Consider the following 12,082-nt stretch of genomic DNA (forward strand, 5'->3'; position numbering starts at 1 on the left):
TTTTTTGAATTTTGAATTATTCTAACTGATCCTTTCTCCACAGTGTCATTTCAGTTGCTATTAAGTACATGAATCACAAAAAAACATTCAAAACAAAATATTTGTTCGTATTATATTTGATAATGGTACATGGTAAATGAGTCTTAAAATATGACACGTATGTTAAATAAACAACACGGCATTAATAATTTATCATTCACGTTCCAAAAACACATGGTCATGAATGGCATAGATCATGTATAGGTTAGTTTACTATTTAACGAAAAGGAAGGAGATCTGGAATGTCACCGGGGCCTTTACTTTCGGATCATCATCGTTCATCGTTCACATGGAGAATGAGGGCCAAACAATGAGGCGTAAACGAACTCGCACTTCTTTTGTTTAACCTTTATTGTTTTTTGTGATAACCTTTTTGCTGTTTAAATTAGTTATCTGTTCAAATTTTGTATGAGTAATTCGGAACGTACCTTTACATAAATATGTATCGTGTACTTTTTATACTAATTAGAGATTGCCAGCAACCCACTTGATGGTTGGTAAGATTTAATATACTATTTATGTGAGGTTATTCGTCTTCGAACAAACTAAACTACTAATTCATGCGATAAGATATCTCATATATGATATACATACTATTTGGGAATATTGAGCAACAATCAATACTTTTGAAATGCGTTTCAGGAATTAAAGTTAGGTTCATTGACCGTTCAAAGGTCATGACCTCATTACCTGACCTATAAGCTCTTCATTAGCGATATAATTTACTATGTACGAGATTTTACATTCCGCTTTATAAATGTCTTTTGTTTTGATCATGAACTTTTAATGCCTCATTATACACAGGCGTCTCTTATTATCATTCTATATTCCAAATACAAGTTTCAACTGTTAGGAATCGCAATTATAACTTAAACAGTAGAGTAGAATCTACAACTTCCAATTATATCTGGAAAGCGATATATAGTTTTGGTACTACATAATTCAAAATTTGCGTCGAACTTGGAATCGCTAGATGAAATAACCATAGTTCTTTTTTAGGTACTACCATTGCCAGTCAATTAAAAAATAATTTAATATAAATAGAGTAGCGGAGCGGATGATATTAGTCTTTTACGTCAGGTGTCATTAATTAATAATAATTGCTTTATAAAGATAACAACAAATAAACATACTAAACGTTTTATAATTTCTCTATTAAAATGCAGTTAAGTAACTGTAACAATAGTAATAAAATACTATTAGTTTATTTAATTTGAGATTTCAAACCAAAATGGCTACCGGAAAAAACGGAGTGAAAAGTTATTTCGAATGGTAATCTCAGCTTTCTGTATTTGTGTATTTGTTTGGTGAGGCAAACTCACACACGCCGTTTTATTTTATGGGTCTAAGTTCCAAGCTTTAAGATGTTTTCCTATAGCCGTAATTGCGAAATGTCGACATAGAGTCTGGAGTTTGATACACGTAGGAAGACGGTTCTCATCGTTAGGGATGAGAGTCACCAACGCTGCCATTTGTATGCAATTACATACATAATATACCATCTATGTCTACGTCTATGGACCATCTCGCAGCTGTCAATTACTAGAATATAAATAATGTGATGAATACGAGTTTTGTAAAAAAAGTTTTTAATGATTACAGATAATATGTACAATTGTCCTATATACTATTCTAATGTGTGTATTATACAGTGGTTCTTAGTATATCTCTGTTGGCATATATCGACCGGAAATTTTTGCTTCTTGTTGCCTCCTCAGAACCATTTAACCAATTATCCATAACCTTACCGCTAAATCACCTGCATCATGAGCACACCCCATATACACACCCACACATACATACTCTCATTTTCACGCTATTATAAAACTAGCTGAATTAGGTTTTACTAAGTTAAATATATTTGATATTCTTTTTGTTTGAACTAACACGTAAATATTTGAACCTTTTTGTATGTAGATTTTGGTATTCCATATTTGGCTTAATCGCTATAAAAAAACTTTTTTGTTATATATCATTTATGTTAGCTGTTGTATTACGAAGAACGGGATGGAACCCATTAATGAAGAGGAAGAAAAAAAAACATTTAAATTAAAAATTGTAGCAAATTGTACAGGAAATAATAACTATTACATTTACTTTAGTATTTTTAGTGCGCAATATAACTTATTATCTTCCTTATAGATAAATTTTAAAGTTTCTTTTCCGTAACAAATTACTTTTGATTTAGTTTAGGCCAGGCGTCGGTAGGACAGTGGTCGTTTACAAATTTAAAAAGAGAATATGAATTTCTCATGAATTGGTTTGCAACTGAATAAAGTTGTACATTATTTATTATTAGACACCACTTAAACACTTAAGTGAAAAGTAATGAACATAATTTGGGTAAGATAAGTAGAGACTGAGAGCTAATGACTCATGTATGCAAAAAAGGTATTGGTTTTTAGCTTGCCGAACTCTTCAAAGTATGAAGAGTTATATACCCTAAGACAAAAAGATGTTTGCCACACATAAATTACTATCAACAATAAGGTTAACATATTATTTTATTAAATATCGAATAGTTTTACATATAGTTCCGCAGTTTTTGTAGAAATTGATGTCTTTTATAAAACTGTAATAAATCACTTCGCTCTATTGTCAATATTTTTTATTGGTATATTTTTCAGAGCATTGATAAGATTTTCGAACTTTTCATACGGACTTTATGAAAATATTCCTAGCCTGTGTAAATGATGTAGAATTCTAATAGTGAAAGAATTTTTCAAACCGGTCTAGTAGTTTTGGAGCATATTCAATACAAATTTAAATTCAAAATGTTTTTATTCATGGAGGTAACAATGTACACTTATGAACGTCAAAAAAAGAAATATTAAATGAATTTAATTTTACATTTACTGCCAGTTCTCAAATCAAGGGCGTAGAACGGAAGAAAAGAACTGGCAATAAACTCTCCGCCACTCTTTTTAATCGCCTAGTTTTTTTTTACACAATGTTTGTAAGGAGCTGCTAAATCTATACTAATGTCGATATGACAAAGTCTTTTTTCCTGGTATGACCCCTGCAGCGTCAACAGCTTAGAATGACGCAACAAGACAGTTCAGTCAGTTATCCGCTTATGAGCATCGTCATTGTTAGGCGCTTGGCGACTGCAGAACTTGTAACGTGTCCGCCATAGAAATTCTACGAGTATTGCGCACACGTCTCTACTAATTAGACAGTCTCATTAATTGCGTAGAAGTGTTTCGGATGTTTGTCTATGGGATATTGGCTAACAGTTGTTAATCACAAACTATGATAGAGGTATCTTTTCTATTGTAAGTTCTCCGTCACTCATGTAATAAAATATGTTAAACATTTAATGATAGTTTTTTTATTTTATATTTACTATGATAGTTCTACAATTGTTGCGTTATATGTAAATAAAAAGTATACTTACTTTGTGATAATGTAGTCTGTGATGACAGTAAATCCAGGGCGATCTCGTGTATGACTTATGAATCATCTACTTTGTTCTCGAATATGAGTCGTATGTTTAAGACCTAATGATTTAACATTCAGTTTCAATCGAAGGACTTGTTGTTCGGAGTTAACGTATGACTAAATGGTTTTAATATTTTTTAGGATGTCAACATTTACTGGGTACATAAATTAATTTAAATTTTTAACTTATGAATTTGGTTTTAAGTTATTTAACTATAAAACCAACCCTTGATACACCAATGTAACATGTTTAATGAGTTTTATAAAGAGCTGGTTTTAGTCAAAACATATATTTTTTTATATTAGAAATGTTCGCCGCGTGTCCTCTATGATTAAACTATAATAATAATTAGTTCAATTTTTTCGCATTTTTACAAATTAGTACCTTTGTGAGAGGTTGGAGCCAATAAAAAGATTATAAATGTCCTGTGTTAACAGAAAAAATAATAGGTAATAAGTGATTATTTTTAGTATGAGTTCTCCAAATGTACGATTTAGTCGCTAACACGTATTTGAATATAATGTCTGAATAACTATTATAAAATAGAATTAATTTATACACATTCTAGGTATCCAGACATTTATAATGACAAATGTATTTGCATAATTATTCTATGTATAAAATGTATTACGATATCGATAAAACATAAAACCATCGGAATTTAAAGAACGGTGAGATTTATGGCGGCAGAAATGTAATGAAACAAATTATTGAGAAAGAAATTAATTGTACTCGACGCTAATCTGTTTCGAAACGGCATTGAATTGATAACATATCGTTGAATAATATTACTGTTTTGTCTATGATTCTATTGCGTTGAATAACACAGGTGTGTTCGGGAGCGCATGCGCCCGGTGTGACGTTATTCGGGTTGACAGGGTTCACTTGGCAGCTGTTGGCTTGGCCTCTGCAAGCGTATGTTGAGTGTTCAAGCATTCAGTATGCCACTGCGCGCGAAACAGCGCTGACTGTGAGCATAACGTGTTCGAATTTTATCAAAATAGTCGAATAATTACGCGATTTTCTGCGCGCGTGAATTTTTAAAATCTAAGTGCAATACTGTGCATCGTTTTCTTTTGATTTGTTGCCATATTTTTGTACGATTTTTAAGTGTTTTTAAGTGTCAGTGAAAAAGGTGAGTTATCGATTCGATATTACATAATTTATTTGGGTTGCGCGTGAATGAATGTTTTCAATTGATATCGATTTATTTGTGCAATTTATCTAATTAAAATACTGTTATATTGGTACTACGCAATGCGCCGAATAATTGTTGTTTCATCAACATCTATATTAAACTCCGTCAAAAGTGTTTCACAACATAAAATTTCACATTTAATACTTTTAAATCGTGAATTTTAATGATAACCTATATTTTAAGTTGCATATAATAATTATCATGTCTTGTTTATAGTTGTTAGTAATTTAACAGTAAGGACATAATTTAAATTTTCTATACGATTTTTTTATTATATGCAGTTTGAAAGTATTAGAAAGTAAAGAGTTTTTTTTTATTTATTTTATTCTTTGAAAATATTACTAATTCACAAAAAAAAATTAGGACTTTGTTTTAAATACCTAGTATATTAATTAACCGGGATCAGACAGTAGCATAATGAATATTTATTATCGTAATTCAAAATTAGAATTTCGTCGTGCATGACGTTGTGGTATACGATATAAGTACCTATTTAAAAAGAAAAGACAAAGTACTAAACAAATTCTTACTACTCCAAAAGATAGCGTATTGGTAGCGGTTGAATGTGTTCTGTGCAGTTTTTGAGTTTCTATAATATTACGTGGTTAATTGCTCGTGGGAATAATCACCACCACAGATAATAGTACTCCATTAATTATTATTAGTGTGTTTGATTATAGCAATTAACCAAATTTAGCGTATATATAATATCATAATGTATTGTTATTATTTCTTACTTATTATATTGAGTTCTATTCATTTTGTACAGGATGCCTGCGACAGATATTTTGAACTGAATTTTCAGTCTGTATATTAATTATGCATTCAAAACATTCTAATTAGGCATTATGGACTTTGACGGTTGTTATTTTCCTAATGGAAAATTTGAGGTTTTTCATTAATACAATTTCAATTAATTCGTATATTCGTATTTCAATTGTGTGAAATGTAGAGTCAATTATCAATAATAGTTACGTAAACATTTTACAATAGAATATTGATGTCATATGATTTTCACAAAGTCAGAAAGGCTAGTTTATATATATATATGAAAACCCATGATCGTAAGGATCTACCAAAAGCATTCCACCTCTTTTCATTATTGCTTTCATTTCGAAGTCTTTGTGGAGCTAACGAACTGTCTTGCGCCAGAAGTCACCCACCATATGATTTTTCTATTTAATCGTTTCCTTAGTTCTGCACCAACTAGATTTATTTGTGACAGGTAGAAAGACTGATACGATTTTTTATATTTTTTACAAAATTGTTAGTATGTAATGTTAGTGTAAGACTGTTTGGGTCTATGCCATAAATAAATACATATATGTAAAGTGTACAAATTATAACCATAAAAGACGTATTAAAAGATATTTTTTCACATCGTCTCAACACTGAACATGTTTTAATTATATCAATCAATATATGATGAATGACCGTATAATTTAAAACTTAGTAAATATTACAAGTTAATAAGAGTGTAATTTGTTCTCACTATTTATAGCGATTACTACAATTATAACTAACACCCATTTACAACTTGAATTAATTAAATGATCTGCATATTAAAAATACGGTAAAAACATTTTGTATAACGTCATTTCATTGTGCGAATTACAGATTTTTTACTATTAATAACTAAGTTTAATTAGCGGAACGTAGAGTACATATACAGTAACAAAAATTTTGTGGTTGTGCTTTTCAATGTTAATTTCTTTAAATTAATTTTAGAACATTTTTTCATTTTCTTTGTTGTCGTTGTTTCGAAATGACTGGAGTGCTTCTCTCATTCTTAAGCGCGTACGTTGGATCCGTATTTGTATATGAATAGACTTTCTATCTAAATGCGCATTTTAACTCCCTCGTAGGGTGAGGGAAAACTTCACAAGGCCACCGGACATGCTTTAGACTCAAAAAGTCAACAGCGTGTGTCACGCACAGAATGCTACTTTACTATAAGAAAAAAAGCAAATGATCACGAGTAAATCTGATACTTAAACCTAAAATTCTTTACGCTACTGGTTTTCTATAATTTATTTTGTAGATTGCATGGACACGTTTCCATCGGATATAATCGCATTTATAAATTTGCAATTATTAGAATCGTATTAAATACATTGTTATAAATGAATGTTATTTAATGTGATCTGGTACACTGACTTCATATAAATGTTAGTTTTAATTATATTCGTCACGTGTTTCTCTTATCTTATATTTCCATAATCGCTACATAAAATAGATTAAATATAAAGGCACTTATGTACAGGAATATTTGAGCAAAAATTACGGCAACCGAACTATTTTACAATTTTAGAGTAAAGTAAGTCTATATTTTACTGTTAGAATAATAATAAGTTGTTCATTATTTCAACAACGTGAGCCATGATTGTCTGGTAAATAATGCCTTATGCTGCGAAGGGATGGCGTGAGAGTTTACTTACGTTTAATTACGTTAAAGTAACTGTAAACCAACACTGAGAAATTAAAACAGTTTTCTATAAGGAAAGACGCAATCATTTTTTCACGTCATTTAATTAACGCACGATAAAACATGACGTATGACTGCAGGTGCTGTAGACCAAGCGTCACTTTATTATGTGAAAAAAATAATAAAATAACTGAGGTATATTGGCTGAGTCTTTTTAAGGTATGCAAAATTGACCACTTGTTTCTTAATACATTCGCACTCCTCTGCGCCAGCCAGCAGTAACAACTTTATCCACATACTAGATATGCAACAAAAGAATATGGCTACTTTTTATACTTTTACAAGGCTCGGATGGCATACATTTTACTCTCACATCACACATGTTAAAGTGAGGACACTCACACACTCATGAAAATAAGTCATAAAAAGGATAATATAATGACACAATTTACAATGGGACTCGTTGTACCTACTGAAGAAATCGCATGGATCCGCCAAGCATCCGCAAATAATAATAATAAAATAACAAAAAAAGAATATACAGTTTTGATTTAAAAAAATTATACATTTTTTCCTTCCCTATATATCATACATCCTAGCTACTTTTAGTACCGTCGATCGGTTTCTTCACGCGTAAAAGCTTTCTTTCTCTATTCGCTTCCTGCAACCACTTCTATTTGTTCACTGCAACTTTTTTTGGGCGCCCTGATTCCCTTCTCGACCTCTGATTTCCTTTCCATATACTTGTATTCAAAGTCCAACTTTTATCTGTGTATCTCATATGCCATTGCCGCTTATCCGCATATTATGATGAAATACTTAATTATGTCGGAATAAAATAATAGTAAATAATTATCACAGGAAGGATAAACTGTCCCCTCAAATATAAAAATAGAATCTGATGTTTGCTATTTAGACGTTCTGTTATATACTTTAATAGGTTCTTGGGTATAGTAACTTGAACAATTGATACGTGCATCGATTGACAAACATTATGAGTAACATATTTCTTAGATCATTCACAATATCTAATATATCGATATATGTTATGTTGGAGCAATGGCATTGGTATCAGCTGCCATTTTCATTACTATTTAATAACATTAAAGTTAAATTAGTTCAAAACGTTTATATGGTTAATATGATTTGCCAATATAGATCTAATAAATTAATCAACTTTTTTGTAGTCTGTAGTTATGTCATTATCTTTATTATTAATGATAAATGGTGTTCGGGTCAGCTGCCGTTGTTATTTTAATTAAATAGCATCAAAGTCAAATTGGTTCAAAAGCGTGAATGCAAATGGTTTATTTAATTTGTAGATCTATTAATATTAGCAAGTCAAATAAACTTATATAGTTTATTTTTAAGTATTGAACTAATAAATGGTAGCTGAGACCGATGCTATTGTACGGATATATTTACATTACGTATCTAAGGCACAAAGAGGTGATTTAAGCGGAAATTTTATTTTAAATTATGAGGCCCAGGATCAATCTTATCGAAAATTAAGTAATTCAAGTAATTATGTGTTTAAGCGATCGCTTGGGGTCGCATACCTTGTAAATCCATTAGAAAAGCTTTTGTAATAGCTCTGTATTATTAATTGCCATTAAGAAAGACAATGTACGAAGGGTAGTGGAGGCCCTCCATGGATACCCTGGACCTGACCCAAGCTATAGAAGGATCCGAAATACTGATTCTAAGTAAACGTGACTGTTTGTCTATTAGCGTATGTACATACACTCACTCGTACGCTGAAGAAAAACATCGTGAGAAAATCGGCATTAGACACAAAAAAGTCGAGGGCACGTGATGACTAATATAATGCATTTGTTTTAACTTTTTTTTTGTGAAGACAGTTTTTATACATTTCCGCTTAATAACATTATCCCAAACACATGCATCACGTGTAAAAAGTGGAAAATTTCGTGGGTTAATTAAAAATTACGTTATTTAAACATATGTAAGTATTTTATTTCTTTCATTTCCGCAATGTTTCATAATTTTTGCGCAATCATTTCATAAAATAAATTATGCTGCTGATTGAAATACTGATTTTGTTTCGGTTATACATTAGTCATAAAAAATAATATAGAATATAATTATTAATTAAATTTCTTCATATAAATCTATTGTAAATTACCAGTGTTTAATTATAACATACCTAAGTTATTTAATTATTATTACAAATAATAACGACAATAAAAAAAATAGTTCAATAACGAACAATTTTGTTGAGCATCGACAATAAGTATTCTCACTGCACCCACAATTAAGTTAATTAAATCCGATTTAAGGCGTCAACACATTGCAATCGTGTTTAATAATAATATTAAAAGTCGTAAATAACAGTATCGTCTTTAAGGTTTAACGATCCATATTTATATGTTATTTTTTGTTATGTCGAAACACGTGAGCTGGTATTCGCTGGATATTATCTTGAATAAGTTAGTCACACACCAGTGAACTAGCACTAGCTAACTAGCACTGTTCTAGGTCAAGTATCCGGCCAATTAATTATAAAAATAAAACAAAGAATCACGCATAACTTTGATGTGTCAGCTAATTCAGTAACACACGTACACAACATGGTAACCATGGTAACAAATACGCTATTTATCTTTTGAAAGCGTTGAATAATATAACCGTATACTCCGGCAGGGGCGCACATTACGCACTATAATGCACTATAGACCCAAGTTTATGCCTGTGTCAAAGTCATCTTTTTTTTTCTATACATATTCAGCCACTAAAAATGGGGTATAAATAAGGTGACATTTAAAAGATAAGATAATATAAATTTTATTTTTGTTTATACATACAGAAATTACATCGTAAGTTAGGAGTTATAACATTTAATATCATAAACTTTTATATGTAATCTGATTCACAGTTTAGGCATTCTATTACAATATTTTGTATCAGGAAACAACAACGAATAGGTACTTAGATAGTAAGGCAGGCAAATTTCAGATACATCAGCAGCAGTAGTATCTACTCGCAGTAATACTAGCGATTGGTGATTAGTAAGTATCATCTATTACTACTATTGAAATGTTCCATAAATATAATTATGGAATTTAAATTATTAGTACCAGAAAAGATTCATCTTAATGCCATCAATATTTAGATTCTTATTTACTATGTATAATCTTTTCATTAGCTACTGTTGGATCTTGGAACTTACCCTAAGGAAAGGTAAGTTTCAGTGTCGAATCAAACAAAATATTTTGGGTTTTGACATGCAAGAGTCTTAATGTTAAGTCTCCTAACTTAAAATTGACAGTCGAGATAAAGCGCTCAGTTCGCGCGCTTTTTTTCATAGTAATTACACTCAGACTAAATAAATCGGTAAAATATTCCGTTGCAAATGATTGTAAACAAAAAGTCCACGTAATAAATGTAACAAGTATCAAATTCATTAAATGAAATGCTAAAAATATAAATCTTTACACACAACGGAATATCTTTCATTTAAATTTCATAACAACCCAAAGTGATAAATCGGATACTTGCAAAAGATAATAAATATTAAGAAAAAATATATTAAATAATTATAGAAATTGTAGGGACATATTGAGATGAAATGTTTTTTTTAATTTACTTGTCTAAAATATTTTAAAAGAAATTTAATATGTAATGCAATACATATAAGCTATAATCGAATCATAGTCATAGGAGTTATGTCTCGGGTAGGCAAGTATATCGAACTTGCAAGTACAAATGCTTTGCTCTATGCGCTTCCAGTATAGTAAAGGTCATTGCCTCTGTGGTCAAGGCTTACCTGAAGTCAGGTAATGTAACATAAAACTTCCGATACCCAAACCGTTACATATAAATTTATTTACAAAAGTCGTTTTTAATGTTTACCCAGACGTTTAATCTTTAAAATAGTATAACAATACCTGTTTTTTTTAATTATTTTTTACAATCATAATAAAAGTGCGATATGTGTCATATATTTTTATTCAATTTCAATAACAAACATATCGTTCAATTATTTCATGTCATTTGCTATAGACGTATTTTAGTAGTCACGTTTCAAAGACAAATTAGAACAGGTAGTGGCGAATACATTCTTATTTAACAGATAAAAAAATAAAATTTATTCTGATTTAATGTATTCCATTTTTGAAATAATGGTACGAGTTTTTAAATTAGCACGATAAGAAAATTATTACAAATTTATTTTTGGAATGAGTAAGCTAAAAAGCTCTTAACTTAAATCAATATAAAGTAATACGGACATTTAGAACTTGTCTAGACTGGATTCTCGCATGAAGAGCCTGTATAGGCTTATATTATATATATCACTGTGTGTATAAGTATTCTTAATCGTTTGTATGTAAACATTGGTCCAATAAAACCGTTTAAAGAAAGATGTGAGAAGTACCTATTTATATTTCACTGAAATCGCATACCCTATCATAGTAAAGTACTATAAAGTTTTATTGGAAACCATTTTAAGTTTCTAGTTTTGTATCGATTAAATAATTGTCGTAAGTTCAAAGAAATAGTTTTGAAAGCATTCTGTTTACTCACATATAGCCCTTAATTTGAGAGACACGTAGATGGTTACGTTAAACAGTTTTTTAAACATTGAGCAAATATGACAGCTTTTGAGAAATGTGTGATATGTGTCACAATTCGAAATACATTATGTAAGTCACTTACTAATTATATAATAGGAAGCGCTTTGGTCCTTTTCCAATTTTGATATCTTAAGAAATCAAAATGAATATTAACTAATATAGTTTGTAGTTTGCATAAGTTACGATGATTATTTTTTCATAAGTATGACTTTTACGCATAGTTTTTTGAGTATTGGGTGTATAACGACAAATATTGCTTTTTATATAAATTACACTTGCTGTGTAAATTATGTTTTAAGCGACGTGTATTCGAAATAATCTGAAAAATCTAATTTAGATTAGGGTAATAAATCCTTACCTGGTTGGACCTTTACTTCATACTT

At 30.2% G+C, this 12,082-nt stretch overlaps 1 protein-coding gene across 1 annotated transcript in view; it reads left to right on the forward strand.

Annotated features, from left to right (window-relative positions):
* Window positions 1–4,288: 4,288 nt before the first annotated feature.
* Window positions 4,289–12,082, forward strand: part of LOC111003033 (ATP-binding cassette sub-family G member 1) — a 49,594-nt gene continuing 41,800 nt past the window's right edge. Inside the window, exon 1 of the mRNA XM_022273380.2 lies at window positions 4,289–4,616. The gene's annotated coding sequence lies outside the window, so the exon portion shown is untranslated. The remainder of the gene's footprint in view (window positions 4,617–12,082) is intronic.

Source organism: Pieris rapae, chromosome 4, assembly GCF_905147795.1.
Source record: "Pieris rapae chromosome 4, ilPieRapa1.1, whole genome shotgun sequence".
Classification (NCBI taxonomy): domain Eukaryota; kingdom Metazoa; phylum Arthropoda; class Insecta; order Lepidoptera; family Pieridae; genus Pieris; species Pieris rapae.